Raw genomic sequence first — 20,319 nt, 5'->3', positions numbered from 1 at the left:
TCATTAAACTTCATAAACTGATAAAAAAGTTGAGAAATCAAAAAGATTATAATTTAATAAAATCAGATTCTATTGTTCTAATGTCCATTCCTTTATAATTCTGGGGCAAGTGAGAGGAGTAATGGAAGGAAATTTCTATTTCTAGATAACTGTAACACATGTAATAACATCATTCAAAACCAATGTTATAAGACATTTGCCTCATATCAGAAATAGTTGTGAATTTTTACCAGAATTAATTCTGGGTTGTTTTGTGTGGGTTCCTTGTTTTTTTGTTTTTGTATTTTGTATAATGTAAGTTTTAATAAGAAGATTCCACAAGCTACAATAGCGATAAGACACAACAACCCCACCCTCTTCCCATTGTCACATGTCCTTTGTGTTTCTGTATTTGGCATTAAAATTAAGTGCCTTCGATGGAGTGTCAGCAAACTGTGAAAACCAAAGATGAAGGAAAGAAAAACCAGCTTGTTGCTTGGCAGCCATGCTATAATAAAAAATCATGCTCTTCTCTATAGAATGCCATATAACTGCAAGTAGATGTGAATTGACAGAATCCCTCTACTATAAATTCCTCAGCTACAAATGCTTCAGGTAAAGAAGAACAAACACCAGCGTACCTACAGCAGTCTCTTAACTCTACAGGCCTATCCCTAAGCATCCCATCATAAACTCCCTAACTCCTTGAACACCCCTCTGTTTCTCTGCAGTCTCTAACTTTGTAGAGAATTCAGAGGATGAAAGGAGAAAATGTGGAAACACAAAGTCATACACTCCACCTGCCAGATGGTGAAAAGGAGGAAGGGTCAGAGAGAACTCAGAAGGGAAATTCCAGAGTTGTGTTTGTAGAAGGACACACTGTTCTTTCCTTTCTTTTTAGTGCCAAGCCCACTTTTACATATGATGGTCCATGCAGCAATTGTAAAAACAAAAACAAAAACAGAGTTGTGAGAGTTTTCAGGTCTCTCCATCTTCCCCTAATATTGATTTCTGGTAGTAACCAATCATTTCAGGGGATCTCTAAAATCCACCTACATGAATAAAGGCCCATGACCTTACAACGTTCTGGATTTCTAGACAGTGTTCATGGTTTCCCTCTATAAACACTGTTTCCATTCTTTCATCTCAGCATCTGTCTTATATGACTCTATTCAGTTGAGTTTTTCCAGAATTACATTATCGTCATGATTTGTAAAATATTTGTAATGTTATAAACAGCTAGCTTCATTATTACTCAGAAGATAGTGTTTAACTGGCAGCAAGCCAGTTTTATTCAATGTATCTTCAAGTGAATATCCATATTATCTAATTCCAACAACACCTCACTGAAACCTTAACTTTCTATTCCACTATGCAATGCTTAAATATCAAGATTGAGAGAGGAACTCTACAAAAACCCACTTGACATTGAAGAACCTTTAACTGAATATTTTTAAAAGCCTAAGAGTAGTTATTGATTACGTAAATTATTTACATGCTAGTCGTAAAATTTATCAGACATAGAACTATATACAATGGATCTATCCATTTTAAAGGGGAAAGAATGTCTCGTCCAGCCTTAGAAATAGACGGTTACAATATTTTTGAAGCCTCCTTTGGTCCTTTCCTGAATCCATCTTCCTCTCCATAGAAGTAACCACTGTCTTAAATATTAAACACTAAATGATCTTTCCCTTGCTTTTTATTGTATTTTTCACAGCAGTACATGTGTACACATCCCTAAAAAATGTATCAGAATGGAAACTATACTCTGCAAATAGCTGTGAGTAGCATCTTGTGCTCAACATCCTGTATTTGAGATTTACCTATGTTGATTCGTGTAGCTATAGTTCACTCATTTTCTAGGTGCTTAGTATTCCATTGAATTAATATGCAATGATTGATTTATCCATTCTACTATTTTTTATTTTTCTTTTCTGAGACAGAGTCTTACTCTGTCACCCAGGCTGGAGTGCAGTGGCGCGATCTTGGCTCATTGCAACCTCCACCTCCTGGGTTCAAGCGATTTTCCTGCCTCAGCCTCCCCAGTAGCTGGGACTACAGGTGCCAGCCAACATGCCTGGTTAATCTTTTGTATTTTCAGTAGAGATGAGGTTTTACCATGTTGGACAAGCTGGTCTCGGACTCCTGACCTCAGGTGACCCACCTGCCTTGGCCTCCCGAAGTGCTAGGATTACAGGTGTGAGCCATTGTGCCCAGCCTCATTCTACTATTTATGGATATTTTGGTCATCACCAGTGTTTTTAGTGTGCTTAACATTGCTGTTTTTAACATTGCAGTTTGAAACAATCTTATCCAAGTCTCCTAACATACATGCTAAGTAACCAGCAGTAGGATGGTTGGGTCACAGGCTTGCTCATCTTTAATCTTATTAGATAATGCCAAATTTGTTCCCAAGATTGTTGCTCCAAAATTTACTCCCACAAACCAAGTATGAGAGTGCTCATTACTCCACATTCTCACCAATCTTTGAAACTTTAACATGTGCAAGTTGTGTGTGAAATGGCATCTCATGGTGGTTTTATTTTTTTGCCTTTCCTTGTTTCCTAATAGGTTTGGACATTTTTTCATGTTCATTGGCCATTCATGTTTTCTCTTCTTTGAAGTGAGCGTTCATGTTTTTCCCTAACTTTTATGTTGGGTTGCCTCCTTTTTCTTATTAATTTGTAAAGGTTTTTCAGATATTCAAGATACTGGTCCTTTGTTAAATGATTGTCTTCTCTCAGAATGTGACTTGTCTTAATTAAAATAAACTTAAAAAAGGGAGATAAGTTAACTTTTGAACTCGGAGAGTTTAAGGTGAGGAAGGGAAAGCCAAATTAAATCTTGTTTGATAACACTGGATATGGGATTACATGGCTGAGGAAGTTAAGTGACAGATAGAAAAATCTGATAATTAATCAGCAAAAAGAAGAAGAGGTGTTAATAAGATTTGATAGCAGAATGAAATAAAAAAGTTTTAGTGTCTGATTCAAAACAAGGAACTCAGCTATGCCAATGACAGAAAGGGGGAAGAAACCAATAGGCAATTAGGAGAGAGAGATTGGATGTGATTAGTGTGAGATCAATAGCCCTGAGGATGAAGAGAGATGGGAGTGACATTCCAAACTAAACCACTAGTTGCCTCCCAAAGGACATATTCATTTGAGAATTAATATTTCTTCCAGATCTTAGACTACAATGACACATCATTAAGATTTTAAAAGCCTTAAGCCAAGAAATGAATCTCTCATAACTCCTACTTTAGTAAACAAGATTTACAAATTAATTTACCTGTTAAAATATCATTTTATTTTTAGTAGACAAAGAATTTTTTTAAGTTCTTAGGTCTAAATATGCCAAACACTCCTTTGCTAACTTATCTTCTTCAACAAAACCTGTTTGCGATAACTAATTGGTGTTAGTGGTTGCTTTACTAGAATGGGGGCTCTAGCTTCAATGCAGGGAAAGTATTTATTTGCTGTTTCCAAATTGAGAAACATATTATCTTAGAAGTAGAGATGTTTTCAATTTTTCATTTTTGAAAAAAATTAGAAACTTACTTTGTACTAAACTCTCTTGTAAGGTCTTTATAAATATTGATTAATTTTATTCCAATAATACTCCTAAGAAGTCATACCGGTATTATGCCTATTTTACCAATGCAGAGACTGATTCACGGAAAATTTAGGAAATTTTCCCAAGGTCATAGAGGGAGTGAGTAGCAGAAACAGGACCAGGACCCAGGCAGTTAACCTCCTGAGACCATGCTCTCAGTCAGCAAGCTATGCTGCTGCTACAGGAGTGGGTCACTTCTAACACTGGATTGATGTTCCTTGGAGGAAGATCAGTTACAAATCCAAAACTTTCTGCTGATTTGTTTTGTTCATCTATCTGTTTTTAGCCTTGGTTTGTGTTCCTTTTCTTTTTAAAAAATTATTCTGAATTTTCATTTTAATAAAAAGTTGAAAATAAATGTTACCCTTCAATATGTAAGAACAACGTCATCACTAAGTTGAAGAACTAATAAACTGCCAGTTGCATTGTTAAGATAGACATAAGAGAGAAGGCAGTGTGGAGGGAGATGATGTCTCAATCAAAAGAAACAAATCTATAAATTTAAAACATAAACGTTAAAGACTGCAGTTACATGATCAAGAGCTCCATATGCAGTAGCTATTTATGCAAATATTAAAACTTAATAAATGGAGACATTGTTTTAAAACAAAGTCCTTTATAATTTACTAGAAAAGTACTTTGGGTTACTCTGAAAAAACAAATCTATTAACAGGCATCTAGAGAAGCCGCAAACCAAAATGCATTTACAAGATCATAGAGATATTAAACAAGATGTATCTACAGAAGTATCTACCAGAAACACATTCATATGCTGTATTTTTTAAATAGAGAAATATCTAGAAATTACAACAAAAAATTAGCCAAAAATTTCCTTAAATTCTACCAAATCTTTAAATGATCTGATTGTTATTCCTTGTCAAAAATGAATTTTTTTTTTTTTTGGTGGGTCTTTTTATAAAACCCTTCTATTTGTAACCTTCTATTTCTAAGTCATAGTTTGACTGTGACTCAGGGTAATGAAAAGGTTAAAATAAACTAAGAATAAACAGTTAGTATAGTTCCTATCCCTACTACTGCCAACAGGAATCAAGGATCATAAAAGGCACGATAATGGTGGTTTTATTTGAGGCAAAGAGAAGATCACAAGAATGATCAAACTTAAGAAGGCTTGAAGAGAGAAACAAACTTTTTTTAAAAAAATGGGTCCTCTGCATCCATGTGGCTTGCAGTCAGGAATCATCTTTTTCCCCTGTTCTTGAGATTTCAGCTTTTATGGTTTTATTCAGTCATTATTTACAGTTTTTGCCAAAACTGTTTAACCTCTGAGAAGCCCACTGGGTTCTGGGAAAGATGCCTGTCCAAACTGGGCCAAGCAAGATTGCACAATTCAGTGTACTTGGAGGAGAACTCAGCACAAGACTGGCAGCTACTGTAAATTTAGGAAAACAAAGTAACACTCCAGAAGCCAAGTAGCTAAAAGGAGAGCATAAAAGGAAATCTTTACCATGTTTGATTTAAAAAGCAACAAAACCTGTTATGAATTACTGAAGACACAATCCCAAACAAAATCTTTGAGTCCTACGAAAGGTCATCAGTGTTACGCTCAGGCAGCTGGCCTATTATCTGGACAGCTTCTAGCATCTCAACAGCATTAAAGTAACAATTGGAACTGACTTAAACAGCATCTTAGAAGTCTGGTGAAAATGTCTGTGACTGATCCCAGGAACTCTGTGCTGCTTAAAATGAGAGTGAAGATTAGCTTTTGTAAAAACAAGTAAGTTTATAATGAAATTATCCCAATTGATAGGGATACCTGATCAGTATGTGGCCAAATTACACTAGGGAATATGAGGAATGCAGTTTATTAAAGTGAAAGGAACCCTGATTGAGTCGTTAGAAAACTATTTACACAATAAACTCAGCTCTCCTCTAAACGAGCCTCTTTTATCTCTTTCATTTCCTCCTTTTAAGATGTGGTATGACAGGTGCTCTGAATTTCTTGGAACAGAGATACCAAACAGCTAAAGTGGAGTACAGGAAAGGACAGACAGCAGAGAATTCTGAGAATAACCCACAACCCATTTTTAAGAGAATGCAGATTTGAATGGGTCTTATCTTATCTCTAACAAAGTTTCCTATGAAATAAGATGCTTGAAAGTACTTTCTTAATCAAGTCCCCATCATGTAAACTACATGCTGAGAAACAAAGGTTTATTAGCATTTAACAGGCCAATAATATGCCAAAGACCATGGATTAAAACATGAGCAATAAGAGTTTTGTGTATTTAGTAATTTAGGAAATTGCTTTGAGGTCAAACCAGACTCTGTAGCTTTAACATCAACGCCACAGAGCACCCCCAGTTGTTCCCCATTCTTTAGCTGCTATGACTATCATCTGCCCAGTGGTGCTATAACAAGACCCTGTGCAGAAGTCTGACTGGGTGAAGGCTTTCCTCTTCCTAGATAATGCTTCACTGCGACTGTTCTTTCCCAATAGGAAAATCAAAAAGCAAGCTAGAAGCAGGCTGTGGTTATCCTGAATCACAGCCGAGATGGCTAAGTGAGCATCTAGCCTCTGTGAAAACCCAGCTGTGAGGGACCAGACACAGACATCTCTGGGGAGTTCTGCTCCTCAAGTGTGTGTGGGGGCAGGAAATGTTTACTAATACCACACGGTAGCTCAGCTCCAAGTAGCTCCATGTCTCCAAGACAGAGGACGCACAGCACTTCTGGCCAACAGCCCTAGCCTGACCTGCTGCCTGAATAAATTGGCCTAAAGTGAGCCTCCTACACAGAACGCTCTGGCACAAGACTCTCCCAAGAGGCCACAAATCTTAGCCAGAATCCAGCCAACATTTTCCTAGTGGGGAACAAAGTGAGATGGGTCAGGAGGTAAAACGAAAGTTAGAGAAAAGCTACATTTTCCACTGCAGGACAAAGAACACCATACTTTGGGAAACTGAACAATAATCTTTATTATTATCTTTCCTCTCAATAAAGTCAAAAGAACCTAGGGAAAAAAAAAAAAAACAGCACTGCCCTCCCACACCCCACAAAGTGACTCCTCAATAAGTTTCCTACCACAGGTGCAAATCCTAAAATCCATCTCCATCCTATGGGAGGTGCTTTTATATTTTAAATAACAGCCAGTGGATAGCATAGATTTTTTCCTTCTATTTGTTTACCCCGTTGCCTGATCTGTGGTTGATTCATTAAATATTCCAAACTCTCAGAGAGATCGAATCCAGTAATTGTTGGTCATGACTTAACTCTAGCACTGGTCAAGTAGTCTTTTCTAAAGAGATGCATTTTACAAAGTCTAGGAAGTTAGGCTGCGGGGGGCGCGGGGGCAGTAGTTCACTCCCGGAATCCTGAGGTGGGCAGAATCCCAAGGTGGGCGGATCCCTTGAGCCCAGGAGTTTGACGACCCTGGGTAACATGACAAAACACTGTTTCTACCAAAAAAAAAAAAAAAAATTAGCTGAGTATACTGGCGAGTATCTGTAGTCCCAGCTATTTTGGGGAGGGGGTGGGGGGGTGGGGGTGCTAAGGTGGGAAGATCACCTGAGCCCCAGGAGGTCGAGGCTGTAGTGAGCCATAATCATGCCACTGCACTCCAGCCTGGGTGTCAGCGTGAGACTCTATATCAAAAGCAAAACATAACAAAGTCCAGGAAATATATATATACACACACACACTAGACAGATAGATAGATCTCAGAAAATATTTCGATTCTTAGAAGCTTGACACAGAAATCTGAAGAGGGGTAAAAGTTTAGTTATTGGAAGTGCTTATTTAAAATTTTTTTACCCAGAAAGTCAGTTTTGGGGCAGAAAGGATGGAAAGAAAGGCTAGAAAATATCAATGGTGCAAATAATATTTACATTCACTTACTGAATCTCTACATTTTAAGATCACAAGCTTAATAGCTGGTAATAACATTACTGTCCTCATAGGGTTATGATGAAGACTAAAAGAGATAATGCACATTAAGTACTTAATAAAGGATTTAACATGCAAGTGCTTACTAAATATTATTACTGTGACAGCAGTGAAGATGATAGCAAAATATTTATTCTAGGAAAACCACACCTCTCCACCTACCTATGTTCCATTTACTCTGATTACCACACGGACATTGGGCCATTCTATTTTAACCTAAGGAGGTTTGTAAAAGGCTCTGACCACAGCTCCAACACTTGAAAGAATGAACCAAGAAGGCAACTCTAAGAAACAGAATTTGCAAAGGAGTGAAGCATAAGTCTGCCCAGAGAGAATTAGTAACCTTGTGTTTGGCTACAGCAGAAGATTTAAAAATAATAACCTATTTTTTCCATATTTCAATTATTATCTATTTATTTTTTCCAGAAGCTAGAAAGCAAAATCAATAAAACTATACTTTACTTGAACCTATTCGGTGCTGGCTATTTTCAGTTGGCCAGTTGAAATATTTCTAATATAAGAAGTTTAAATAATAAAAAAGTTGAATATAATTTCTGGATAATAAAATCTACTTTAGATCTTAAACACATTTTCCCAGAAAGGATCAATGTGCAACAGTTCACTCAAGTTGGTAACAATACCATTTATGGCTAGGACAAAAATACATGCAAGTAAATCCTCTAGTTTTAATGAAAATGCATATTGGGGTAAAAATAATCCAAAAAATCTCTCCCAAATGCTTAATATATTTTCCAATTTTATTTTCCCAACTGTGTTTATTTCACAATTCACATTTCAGCTTCATCTCTTTTCATTTGTCCTTGGTTTATACATTGTGCAAGTAACAAATGAAAATAAATCAGTTTTGTCTTGTTAACAAAACTTAAACCAAAATGTACCCACTGGGTGATTCTGTAAAAGGTGATGATGATGATGATGATGATGAGTAAAATAACACCTTGGTCATATCCAGTGTTTTCAGTCACTGATATTAGCCTACTACAGAGATGCACAGGGTTGGCCAGGTCACCTAGGACATAAGGTCTTTATGGCAGCATGGAAGGAAACAAACACACTAAAAGAAGGCTGACTGATACTGACAATATTCACAGGACTGGGATCATACACAGCAATTCTCCAGGCACTTGACCAGCTAGGGCTCAGCAAGAGTCCAAAGGGCACTTTTGCAATCCAAAGGGCTGAGAGGTCCCCAGCAGTGACTGTTCCTGTAGGACCCCTGGAGGCAAGGGCAGCATCCCCAGCAGGAGGTGCAGACCTCACACAGGCAGGAGGAGCCTCGCCTGAGAAGACCCAGGATGCACTCCCCAGCCCTGACAGAAGAGACAGGCCCCAACCAAAGAAGCACAGCGGTCTAACAGACAGGCCAGGCAAGATGAAGTGAAGCAAGCAGAGTGAAATGTTACAGTGAAATGAGACACCAAAGCATGTTTCAAAGCAGTGCACAGGAGGTAAATCCTATTATTTATGGAATTAATTTGTGAATCAATGATGGCATTGTTACTCTTTCCACATCCCTCCCTCTCCACCCATGTTATCTATTAATACCATTTGATTTTTTTAAGGCACTATTGCAAGCCGCAGATGAACAGGACAGCATGACATTGAAATTATAAGGTATTTATACCTCTGCCTTAATTTAGTGTACAAACAATTCCAGAGCCAAAAACGAGCTATGAACATGTTGTTTGCAAGTATACTCTAAAATTGCTGAAAACAGATAAACCTAGTTTTCTTATGCAATAAAAATTTTGTGGCCTAGTGTATTATTACTTTAAACTGGGGAAAATAAGATAAAATTAAAACCCTCTTCCTGAGGTGCTTTCCAATTCCCCGCGTTTCATCTGAGCCACTCCCCAACTGAGTTATTCCTGTCACAGCTCATTACCTCCTATTACCATTTGGGCAAGCTAATGCCAGAACTACAAAAAGAAAGGGTTGTGTCTGTGGTTGTTACAGCTGTTTGTTTGGTTTAAATAAGGCAATTAGCAACAGGGACACAACATAGTTGGGGCACAAAAACAAAGGTATTTCAATTAATGATCACCCTTCCATCTTCATAAGTGGCAAAGACAGTCAAGTATCAGCGTATGTATAAGGATTGTGATGCTGGAGACTTAAAACCAGCTTTCTGGTCTTGGCTCTGTCACTACTTGGCTGAGTGAGTATCCTGAAGAGGTCATTGCACTTGGTGTCAATACACATATGAGGAAAGGGAAAATGCTCTTTAAGTTTGTTTCAAGCTCTAAAGTTCTAGGAAGATATAATCGATTTTCTATAACCAATAGATAGTTAAATCTAGCACAGGGTATTTTCTTGACCTTGAACAGGACCATTACTGGGTTTAATGCAATATTCAAAACAGAATGGAAAGTTAATTAATGTGGAATACAAGTTGACTGTAAGTTGGCTAAGCCCCAAGAGCAAATAGCCATACTGTACAGAAACCCCACAAAGACAGGGCCTTGCCTGCCTTGTCGTAGATGCTGAATGTGGGCCTGGAAAGTAGGCTTCATATAAATAATGGCCAATGGTCAAAGTGTGAACTGTGTACTCTGGTCCATTAAAGACATTAGAGGCACATGGAATTAGCCACAAAAGACTCCCTGAGAGCAGAGAGTGTATAGGAAGTGGAAAAAAAATGGGATAATACAGTCTTCATTCCTAACCAGCGTAGAAGCCTGGAGACAATGCCTTCATGGTTAAACGTTCATTCAACAAGTCTTCATTGAGCATTTGACTACATGTCAGATTCTGCCCAAAATTCAGAGACAAAGATCAAGGAACGTAAAATGTAGGTAAATAAAAATATAGTTACAATATAGTGTGATAACTGTTGTGATTTGGACAAACACATCGTGCTGGTAGAGTAAGTAATGAGTTCAATTGTTTCATTTTTTTGTCCTTTTTTTCTTTTCTCTTTGTGGAGAACAGCTTCTCACTATATTGCCCAGGCAGGTCTTCAACTCCTTGGGTGCAGGCTATCCTTTCACCTCTGCCTCCCTATGTGCTGGGATTACAGGCATGAGCTACTAGGAGTATAGGCATGAGCCACCATGCCCAACTGGAGTAAATAATGAGCAAGGAGTGTTACCTAGTAAGTGCCTCGCAGGCATTACCTCTGCATGACCGACAATCTCATAAGGTGAACATTTGGCTCATTTTAAAGGTGAGGACCCTGAGGTTCAAAATCTTTATATAGTGGCTTGAGGTGCAAAGCTACTAAGGGGAGGTCTGGGATTCAAATTTAGATCTATGTGATTCCAAAGGCTGTTCTCATCACCAATATATAGTGTTTCCATATTTTATTTTATTTTTTAAATTTTTATTTAGCAACCTTTTATATAGTGCTTACTACAGTCCAGGCACTGTTGTAAGTAGTCTATAAATATTTACTCACTAAACTCTTAGAATAATTGTATGAGATAAATGCTATTATTAACCTCATTTTACAGATGAAAAACTGAGGCACAAATGGATGGAATATCCAATATCCAATTCAGATTTGTAAGATGGAGCTCTGAAAGGGAAGAGGAGAGAGCATAGGGTAGAAGGAGAAAGTAAGGGTGATTCCTGAGTTATGTCTTAAAGAAGAAGCATATGTTAGATGAAATAAAAGCAAAGATTTTTCCAGCCAGTGGGGAAGTTATGCAAAGACACAGAGGCAAGCAGACAGTTTTAGAGATGCCAGTGGCTCCATATTTTTGTTGGATCTAAAGAAACCAGGTAAAACATCTTCAATTTTCCGTGTCAGAAATGAGGAAGCAGGAACGACATGCAGTGATAATATAGTGCCAGTGGGGTCAGACAGGATGACTTTGAGGAAATATCAAGAAAGTAGGATTAGCATGAGTTGATAAGACCTTGGATGAAGCAGTGATGAGAAGAGTCAAGCGTGACTCCCCGGTTTCTGAAGCCATTTACTAAGGAAGAAATCCAGGAAGAAATCAGTTTGGTTTAAAATATGTTGAGTGTGAGACTTGCTAAGTCTGGGGATACTCAAATGGAAATGTTCAAGAGGAGCTGCAGACCATGATCTGGAGTTTCAGGGGTAGTTAGTCTGGGGCTAGGGGATGAAAGGTGGCTGAAACTGTCATAGTGAATGGGCTTATTCAGCCACCCAGGGAGGATGTACTCAGTGACAAGGGATTCAAGGTAACAAAAGCATTTACGGAACGGAGGAGCTAGCAGAGGAGACAGAGGAGTAAACATGGAAGTAGAAACTCTAGGAAAGGGAGATCCCATGGAAGTGAGAGATAACAATATTTCAAGGAGGTTGTATCAGATACTCTGGCCAGAGAAATTTTAGCGATGTGTTACGGCTAGAAATGAATAGCAGTGACGGGAGGAGTGACTGAAAAGTGAGGGAGCAGGGACCACACACACAGCTCTCTTTCCAAGACATCTATTTGTAAACAGAAGGAGAAAACTGAGGATGCAAAGTCCATGAAGAGATACACTCCCACCTACACACACTCACTACACATACATTTTTAGACAGGAAAGACTTACGTATGTTCACTGTTCTCCAGAAGAAAGTTCCAACCGAATGCAGAAAGGGCTACTCAATGGAGTGAATGTATGAAAAGATGGGCAGTGATGGGGTGTGTGCTGCAACAGGAAGAGCTGTATCTCCTCCTTTGAATGGAAGGTAAAAACAGGCTCAGAATCAGGTAAGTTTGCAGGTAGGGCCCAGGGTGGAGAGACCCTGAGGAAAAGCTGGATGGCCTCTTCTTCCCCTGAGGGGGAGGGCAAGTTGCCAAGTGCTTCTTTAAAAACAACAGCACCAAAATGACATGGCCACTGTGGAAAATGGGAGAGGGCAGGTCTGCTTGTCTTTGTAGTTCACTGCTGTGTCCCCAAACTGTACCTGGAAGAGTGTGGCACTTATCTGCCACAGAGTAAGTGCTCAAGAATGATTTGTGGCAGGAATTTGGGACATATTGAAGTTCTGTGGAGGAATTCTGAGACTCTGGTTGAGACCTGAGACCACACATGCGTAGTGATAGTGATTTTTATGGTCATCAAGGTTTCTTCAGGAGTGTTTAGCTCCCTAGTATAGACAGGGGAGTTGAAAAGACAGAGAATCCAGATTTTTGGTTCTGAAAGGATGGTATGCCAGAATGACAGAGTCGCAAGTAAGTTCAATGTTTCATCAGGAAATCCAATTCTGGATAACGGGAAGCCAGTTTTTTTCTGTTTGTTTGTTTGTTTTTTTGAGACAGTCTTGCTCTGTCATTCAGGCTGGAGTGTAGTGGCACAATCTCGGCACACTGAAACCTCTGCCTCCTGGGCTCAAGCGATTCTCCTGCCTCAACCTCCCAAGTAGCTGGGATTACAGGCATGTACCACCACACCTGGCTAATTTTTGTATTTTTAGTAGAGACGGGGTTTAGCCATGTTGGCCAGGCTGGGCTCGAACTCCTGACTTCAGGTGATCTACCCGCCTTGGCCTCCCAAAGTGCTGGGATTACAGGTGTAAGTCAGTGTGCCGGGCCAGGAGGCCAGTTTTAAACATATTTATACACATACATATATATTTTTTTCATGGTTAATTAGAGTTCAAGAGCCAGTAGGTTCATACTTATTTCTAACTAAGGGGGTAATTTTTAAAAGCAACAGGAACAAAAAATCAAAGGCACTTGATTAAAAAATAAAACAGGACTTCTCTACAAACTCCAGCACACTGGCCTGGGCCAGTCTAATAAACACCTGTTGACTCCATGCAATTCAGTTTTATGGCCTAAGGTAATGATGACTTTTGGTTTTAGCTTCTCCTGTCACTCCACAGAATACATTTTCTAGGAGATATCTACCATAGATGTTAAAATGTTCTTTCTAAAATAACTACTCTTTTGTCATTCCAAAATGCAATTTCTGCATCCTTCCCTGAGCATAATTATTAGGAAAAAAAATAAACTTCAACTTCTAGTGTCAACTTTAAATTATGTTATGTTATGGTGATATTATTCCCAAGAGGTCCAGTTCCTCCAGTTTGATTTCCCAAGAGAAGCTATAGTGGAAATTTAGGCAGGTTTAATATTTCTTTGGAAAACTCATATATTAATCCATTTTGCTCTTTTCTTTCAATTATATTCACATTTTCCCCAAACTCCTGGATTTCTCAGTCTTCTAAGAGACAAATACTATTTATTTGTAGGAATATTTTTTCTCCTTCAAAGTGGGCAGAATGATTAATATCCTTGAGCAAACTACTTAATAATTATTCAATTTTATTCTCCTAATTACCTCCTACATCCACTTGAGAGGATGTCTACCATCTTCCATTTTTCCCTTCAGTCAAGTATACAAGAGGAAGGAAAGCTGGTACAAATTACCAGAGTCCTGTGCTTGGAAGGGGGCCTGAGGCCACACTATGTTGCATATCAATTAAAATCCCATGGGAAGATTTGCCTGAAAACCCTGAAAAATATGTGTCACCAGGTTGTTGACTTCGAAGCACTTCCTCTGTTTTCTCTTGCACTTATTTATGGAAATTTAAATTAAGACTATCTAAATTGTGGCATATAAAACCCAAGAAGTTCATCTTCTCCATTCTTCTGCATCCTGGCATTGCTGACTATGCACTGGTAAAAGCATGACATTAAAATGCAAACATGAAAACAAGTTACTTAGGAATTTAATATTTAACATCGTTTTTTAAGGTGAGAAACTGAATATGTCCTTTATTATCATTTCAATTTAATGTAAGCAAAAAGAAGCTGTTCAAAAAAAAAAATCTGTGTTCTCTGCATTGTGAAAATTACATACAGAAATGCAAAGTTATAAAACATGTATGTTACAAAATAAATTACTTTTACTATAAAGAATGCTTTGGATTCTGAGGGGCAAGGGCAGGCATTTTTAGTTTTCTGTGGTGTGCCATGGAGATAAAGTATTTTAAATCCATAAAATAGAATACACAGGATTTTGAAGGAAACCAATTATGCTGAAATACAGGGACGCATTTTGAGGAAGGGGTCATTAGGTGATTTCCTCATTGTATGAACATCAGAGAGTGCATTTACACAAATGTGGATGGTATAGTCAATGACATACTTAGGTTATGTGGTATGGCCTATCACTCCTAGGCTACAAAGTTGTTCAACATGTTACTGTACTGAGTACTGTAGGTACCTGCAACACATTGGTAAGTATTTGTATATGTAAACATAGAAAAGGTACAGTAAAAATACAATGTTCTTATTTTATGGGACCGCCATGCTATATGTGGTTCATAGTTGAATGAAATGTTATGTGGCCCTATGACTATAGTTGATAATATTAAAGTTGAGGTAGAATAAATATGTGCTTCTTTTAAAGACATTAATAACAAGTTCTAGTGGTGATCTGATAAGTACTATTTTAAAAGTAGCAATTAGTATAAACAATACTTCATGATTTCTGCAACAACTTTAATATGTGAAAATGTCATCAACAAAGGCACAGGTACTACTAATGCCACTGAAGTTTATTGCCTATATGTATAATTGAGAGAAATACTAAATTTAATTTAAAGTTTAGAAATTAGTAAAATTAAGTTGGTTATCTTTTCTCAGACTTACACTGGGCCCTCCCCCAATGCTAAGGACCCCTGAGCTGGAGGTTCATAAGTGAATCTTCCTAATACCTTCCTGGTATATTCAACTTAAACCATCTATATTTTAAAAAATTTCCCTTACAAGAGTTTTTAAGAAATATGTCAACTTTAAACTATGAGGTTCCTTCTATACTATTTTACAAAATACTAGTTGAGAATTATATATATTAATTATAAAATATTCTCAAAACCATAATAGTTTAACACTATGTAAGTAATTTAAAAAATAAAAGCATTTCTAAGTAAAGTTAGTATTTCTATGTTGCTTCAGTTAGTTTTGGGAGTCAGGGTGGGTCATCTTGGAATGTAATTAAAAAAATAGCAAATAGCTAAATAAGTATGTATTTTGAAAGAATAATAATTCAAATACTATGAGAATCTAATTCAATCTAGAAAAAAAAAACATTGTTGAAAAGTTCCGGGTGTTTGATGGAGATTTTTGGAGCTATTTCTTTTAAGCTCTGTACCTGTAACTCACAAACATATAAGCTAAGAATAAAACTATGTGAAAAAGTATTAAAATATTATTATGAAAAGTGTCATTCATCACTGCCATTGGGTTTCTATAAATGGTAGTCAATAATTAAATGAAATCATGTAAAGTTTGCAAATGAAACAGTTAAGGGGAGGGGAGGGAGAGAAAGTATGAAATAGAGAAATGAGAGAAGAGAGGAAGGAGAGATGAGGAAGAGACACAGGGAACAGAGACAGTCAGACAGAGATATGGAAGGTGTACTTTGGAGTAACAACCAAAATGAGATAACCAAAACTCTGGACGTGGCAGGCTTGATCTGCAAAGATAGATGCTCTTCCTACTAGAGCATAAAACAGTCACACCCCTCGACATGAGTGGTACCCTTTTGTTTCTATTCCTTCAAAATCTTCTTTTTTAAAAACTTCATGTCCAAAATTAATCTTCCCCAAATATTAACGTACTCTGTTCTTAAAACATTTTGGTGTCAATTCAGCCAGGCAAACAACAGATCTTTTAAGTATATACAGAGATGGAAGCACACAAAAAGAAATGGAAAGAATATAGCAGCAAAACGTTGGGGGGAAAACAGGTAATTTATAAAGGCACCAAAGGCAATAATAAAAAATATAAAGTACAGTATCACAAGAAGTACTTTCAGTTAATGACAAAGAATACAAATATAATCCATCTAAGCTTAAAATTTAGAATGCTCTCCGTTCTCCAGATTTCCAAAAGGTAAATCATGTGGCATTTGGACATGAATTAAGGCATGTATTACACATCAGTATGTTTCTTTAGTCCAGCTGATTTAAATATACTCACTCTTCCACCCTCAACAATGCAACTCATTTTTCGAAAAGGTAAAATATTTTAGCTAAAGTAAAATTGAGACTAACGCAAAATATAAAGAAAATATTTTTATTTAACATGAGCATCTGAGATAAGGTTTTACTATAGGTGGTTATCCCAAATAACTGAAGTTGAAAGCTATATTCAATGAATAATACTCTGATACTATTTTTCTCTATGTATACTCTTTATAAACTACAAGACACTCATGAGTCATTAGACAGTTTTTGTCAGAAAATTCAAACATCCTGCACAATCTGTATTTTTCCCCAAAACTTCCTCCTCTGAATTGTAGTATTATGCAGTGTCTAGTGCTATTATTGTAACTAAGAAATAATTTTTTGAAATGGTTCTAAAATGAATGGAAACTTTTAGTGTATTTTTCATCGTCCCAAATGATAAAATATTTTCTTAGGTAGAAAGTCTCCAAAACTTGCAAATCTACTATGCCATATCCTACCCGTCACTTGAAAGAGCTCCAATTGAACAAACTGAAAGTGCCTCATATGTGTAAGACACAGAACTAAAGAAGTCACTGTAAAAATTAGTGCTCTGCAGGCATGGGTCCTTTCTTTTGTCTTTCTCTTTTCTTTTCTTTTCTTTTTTTTTTTTTTTTCTGTTTAGATGCAGGGTCATGCTTTCACACTCTGTTGCCCAGCCTGGAGTGCAGTGGTACAACCATAGCTCACTACAGCCTCAGGCTCCTGGATTCAAGTGATGCTCCTGTCTCAGCCTCCTAAGTAAAGTAGCTAGGACCACAGGCATGCAGCACCACGCCTGGCTAATTTTTTTTTTTTATTCCTGTAGAGATGAGGTCCAGACTAGTCTCAAATTCCTAACCTTAAGCCATTCTCCCGCCTTGGCCTCCCAAAGTGCCAGGATTACAGATGTGAGCCACTGCCCCAGGTGACCCTTTCTTTAAAATCTGAGAGAGATAAAACACACGCACGCACACACACACATGCATGCACGCACATACACTCCCCTACAACACCACAGGGTACTTTGTAATGAATCTCCTCCCCTCTCACCTTCTCAAAAACATCATGCTCCTGCATCATCAGTGTCTCCTCTACTAGTTCATTACCAATAGCACTCAACCATGTACCCCATTTCTAAAAACATTCACCTTTATATCCCAGCCTTTTTACTTATTCTCCTTTCAGAAAACTCCTTGATAGAGTAATCCAGATTTGCAATTTGCAATTTTTCTTTTCTCATTTTCTCTGGAATCCATCTCAATCACACTCTGTCCCCATCACAACACCAAAAGTGTGAAGGTCACCAGTGACTTCTACATGACAATTTCAATGGTCACTTCTCATTCATCTTACTGGATTTCTCAGTTGCTCTTGACACATGATCACTCCCTCTGTTTTAAAATACTTCCTTCATTTGGTTTCCAAGCTGCCCCTCTTTATCCCTTCTCCATTACTAGCTACTCATCCTCACTTTTTTGATGGTTTCTCTTCATTTTCTACTGTGGCATAATGGCCCAGGGCTCAGTTTTTGGAGTACTTTTGCACTTGATCTATGTTCTGGGCAAGAGCTCTTAATCCTGCATTCAAATTAGAATCATATAGGGAGCTTCTAAAGGATGCTGACACCTTGGACCCACTCCATTCCAAATGAATCATAATCACTGATTTGTATTTTATTTCCTATTCCCTTTGCCCTAAAGCTCTTTCTCCAAATATCCAGAGGCCAGGGTTGAGAAGCCCAGTTGCCAGTGATCTCATCCACTGTACATTCTGCACCTTGAAAATTCACAAAACATAACTCAAGCTGCAGACCTTTCCTTTGAACTACCGACTCCCTTATCCAAACACCTCCTCCACATCACCACTTGTACAGATAATGGGTATCTCAAATTCAGTATATTCAAAACCAAACATGAACTTCCTCCATGAACCAAACCCCATTCTTCCTATAGTCTTCTCATCTCAGTTAATGGCCATTCCATACTTTCAACTGCTCAGGCCCAGAAACTTGGAGTCATCCTTAATCCCTGTCTTTCACACCAAAATCTCATTCTTCAGCAAATCTTGTTCTGCCTTCAAAATACACCCAAATGCAACAACATCTCATCACCTCCATCACTGTCACCCCAATCCACTCCTATTACCTCCCACATGAATCACAGCAATAGTGTCATGGCAGGTCTCCCTTTTTTGGACCTTGTGTACCTGTAGTCCACTATCAGCACAAAAGGCAAAGTGATGTTTAAAAATGGTAAGTCAGATCATGTCAGCCATCTGCCATAGCCTGATGCAGTTTTCCTACCTCAAAATCAAAAACGTTACAATGGCTCAGTAGGCACCTCATTATCTGGTCAGTTCTTAGAGATGTTTGATTTTAGATCTGAAGTTATCCAATCTCTTCAGTCACCTTCAAGAATAACACAATGCTGGGTGGTTCCAAGATGGCTGAATAGGAACAGCTGCAGTCTACAGCTCCCAGCATAAGCAACGCAGAAGACAGGTGATTTCTGCATTTCCAACTGAGCTTTGAAGAAAGTAGTGGTTCTCCCAGCATGGAGTTTGAGATCTGAGAATGGACAGACTGCCTCCTCAAGTGGGTCCCTGACTCCCGAGTAGCCTAACTGGGAGGCACCCCCCAGTAAGGGCAGACTGACACCTCACACGGCTGAGTACCCCTCTGAGATGAAGCTTCCAGAGGAACAATCAGGCAGCAACATTTGCTGTTCAGCAATATTCGCTGTTCTGCAGCCTCCGCTGCTGATACTCAGGCAAACAGGGCTGGAGTGGACCTCCAGCAAACTCCAACAGACCTGCAGCTGAGGGTCCTGACTATTAGAAGGAAAACTAACAAAAAGAAAGGACATCCACACCAAAACCCCGTCTGTACATTACTATCATCAAAGACCAAAGGTAGATAAAACCACAGAGATGGGGAAAAAACAGACCAGAAAAACTGAAAATTATAAAAATCAGAGTGCCTCTCCACCTCCAAAGGAACACAGCTCCTTGCCAGCAACGGAACAAAGCCGGATGGAGAATGACTTTGATGAGTTGAGAGAAGAAGGCTTCAGACAATCAAACTTCACCAAGCTAAAGGGGGAAGTTCAAACCCATTACAAAGAAGATAAAAACCTTGAAAAAAGATTAGACGAATGGCTAACTAGAATAACCAGTGTAGAGAAGTCCTTAAACGACCTAATGGAGCTGAATACCATGGCACGAGGACTACATGATGAATGCACAAGCTTCAGTAGCCGATTCGATCAACTGGAAGAAAGGGTATCAGTGACTGAAGATCAAATGAATGAAATGAAGTGAGAAGAGAAGTTTAGAGAAGAAAGAGTAAAAAGAAATGAACAAAGCCTCCAAGAAATATGGGACTATGTGAAAAGACCAAATCTACGTCTGATTGGTGTATCTGAAAGTGACAGAGAGAATGGAACCAAGTTGTAAAACATTCTGCAGGATATTATCCAGGAGAACTTCCCCAAACTAGCAAGGCAGGCCAACATTCAAATTCAGGAAATACAGAGAATGCCACAAAGATACTCCTCAAGAAGAGCAACTCCAAGACACATAATTGTCAGACTCACCAAAGTTGAAATGAAGGAAAAAATGTTAAGGGCAGCCAGAGAGAAAGGTCTGGTTACCCACAAAGGGAAGCCCATCAGACTAACAGCTGATCTCTTGGCAGAAACTCTACAAGCCAGAAGAGAGTGGGGGCCAATATTCAACATTCTTAAAGAAAAGAATTTTCAAACCAGAATTTCATATCCAGCCAAACTAAGCTTCATAAGTGAAGGAGAAATAAAATCCTTTACAGACAAGCAAATGCTGAGAGATTTTGTCACCACCAGGCCTGCCCTAAAAGAGCGCCTGAAGGAAGTGCTAAACAT

The 20,319-nt window shown here is 38.3% G+C and overlaps 1 protein-coding gene across 2 annotated transcripts in view; it reads right to left on the bottom strand.

Annotated features, from left to right (window-relative positions):
- MDFIC (MyoD family inhibitor domain containing) overlaps positions 1–20,319 on the bottom strand; it is a 96,945-nt gene that overhangs the window by 3,859 nt on the left and 72,767 nt on the right. The gene's annotated exons all lie outside the window — the stretch shown is intronic.

This window comes from Nomascus leucogenys, chromosome 13 (assembly GCF_006542625.1).
Source record: "Nomascus leucogenys isolate Asia chromosome 13, Asia_NLE_v1, whole genome shotgun sequence".
In the NCBI taxonomy this organism is placed as follows: domain Eukaryota; kingdom Metazoa; phylum Chordata; class Mammalia; order Primates; family Hylobatidae; genus Nomascus; species Nomascus leucogenys.
This window is presented reverse-complemented; position numbering and strand designations above follow the sequence as displayed.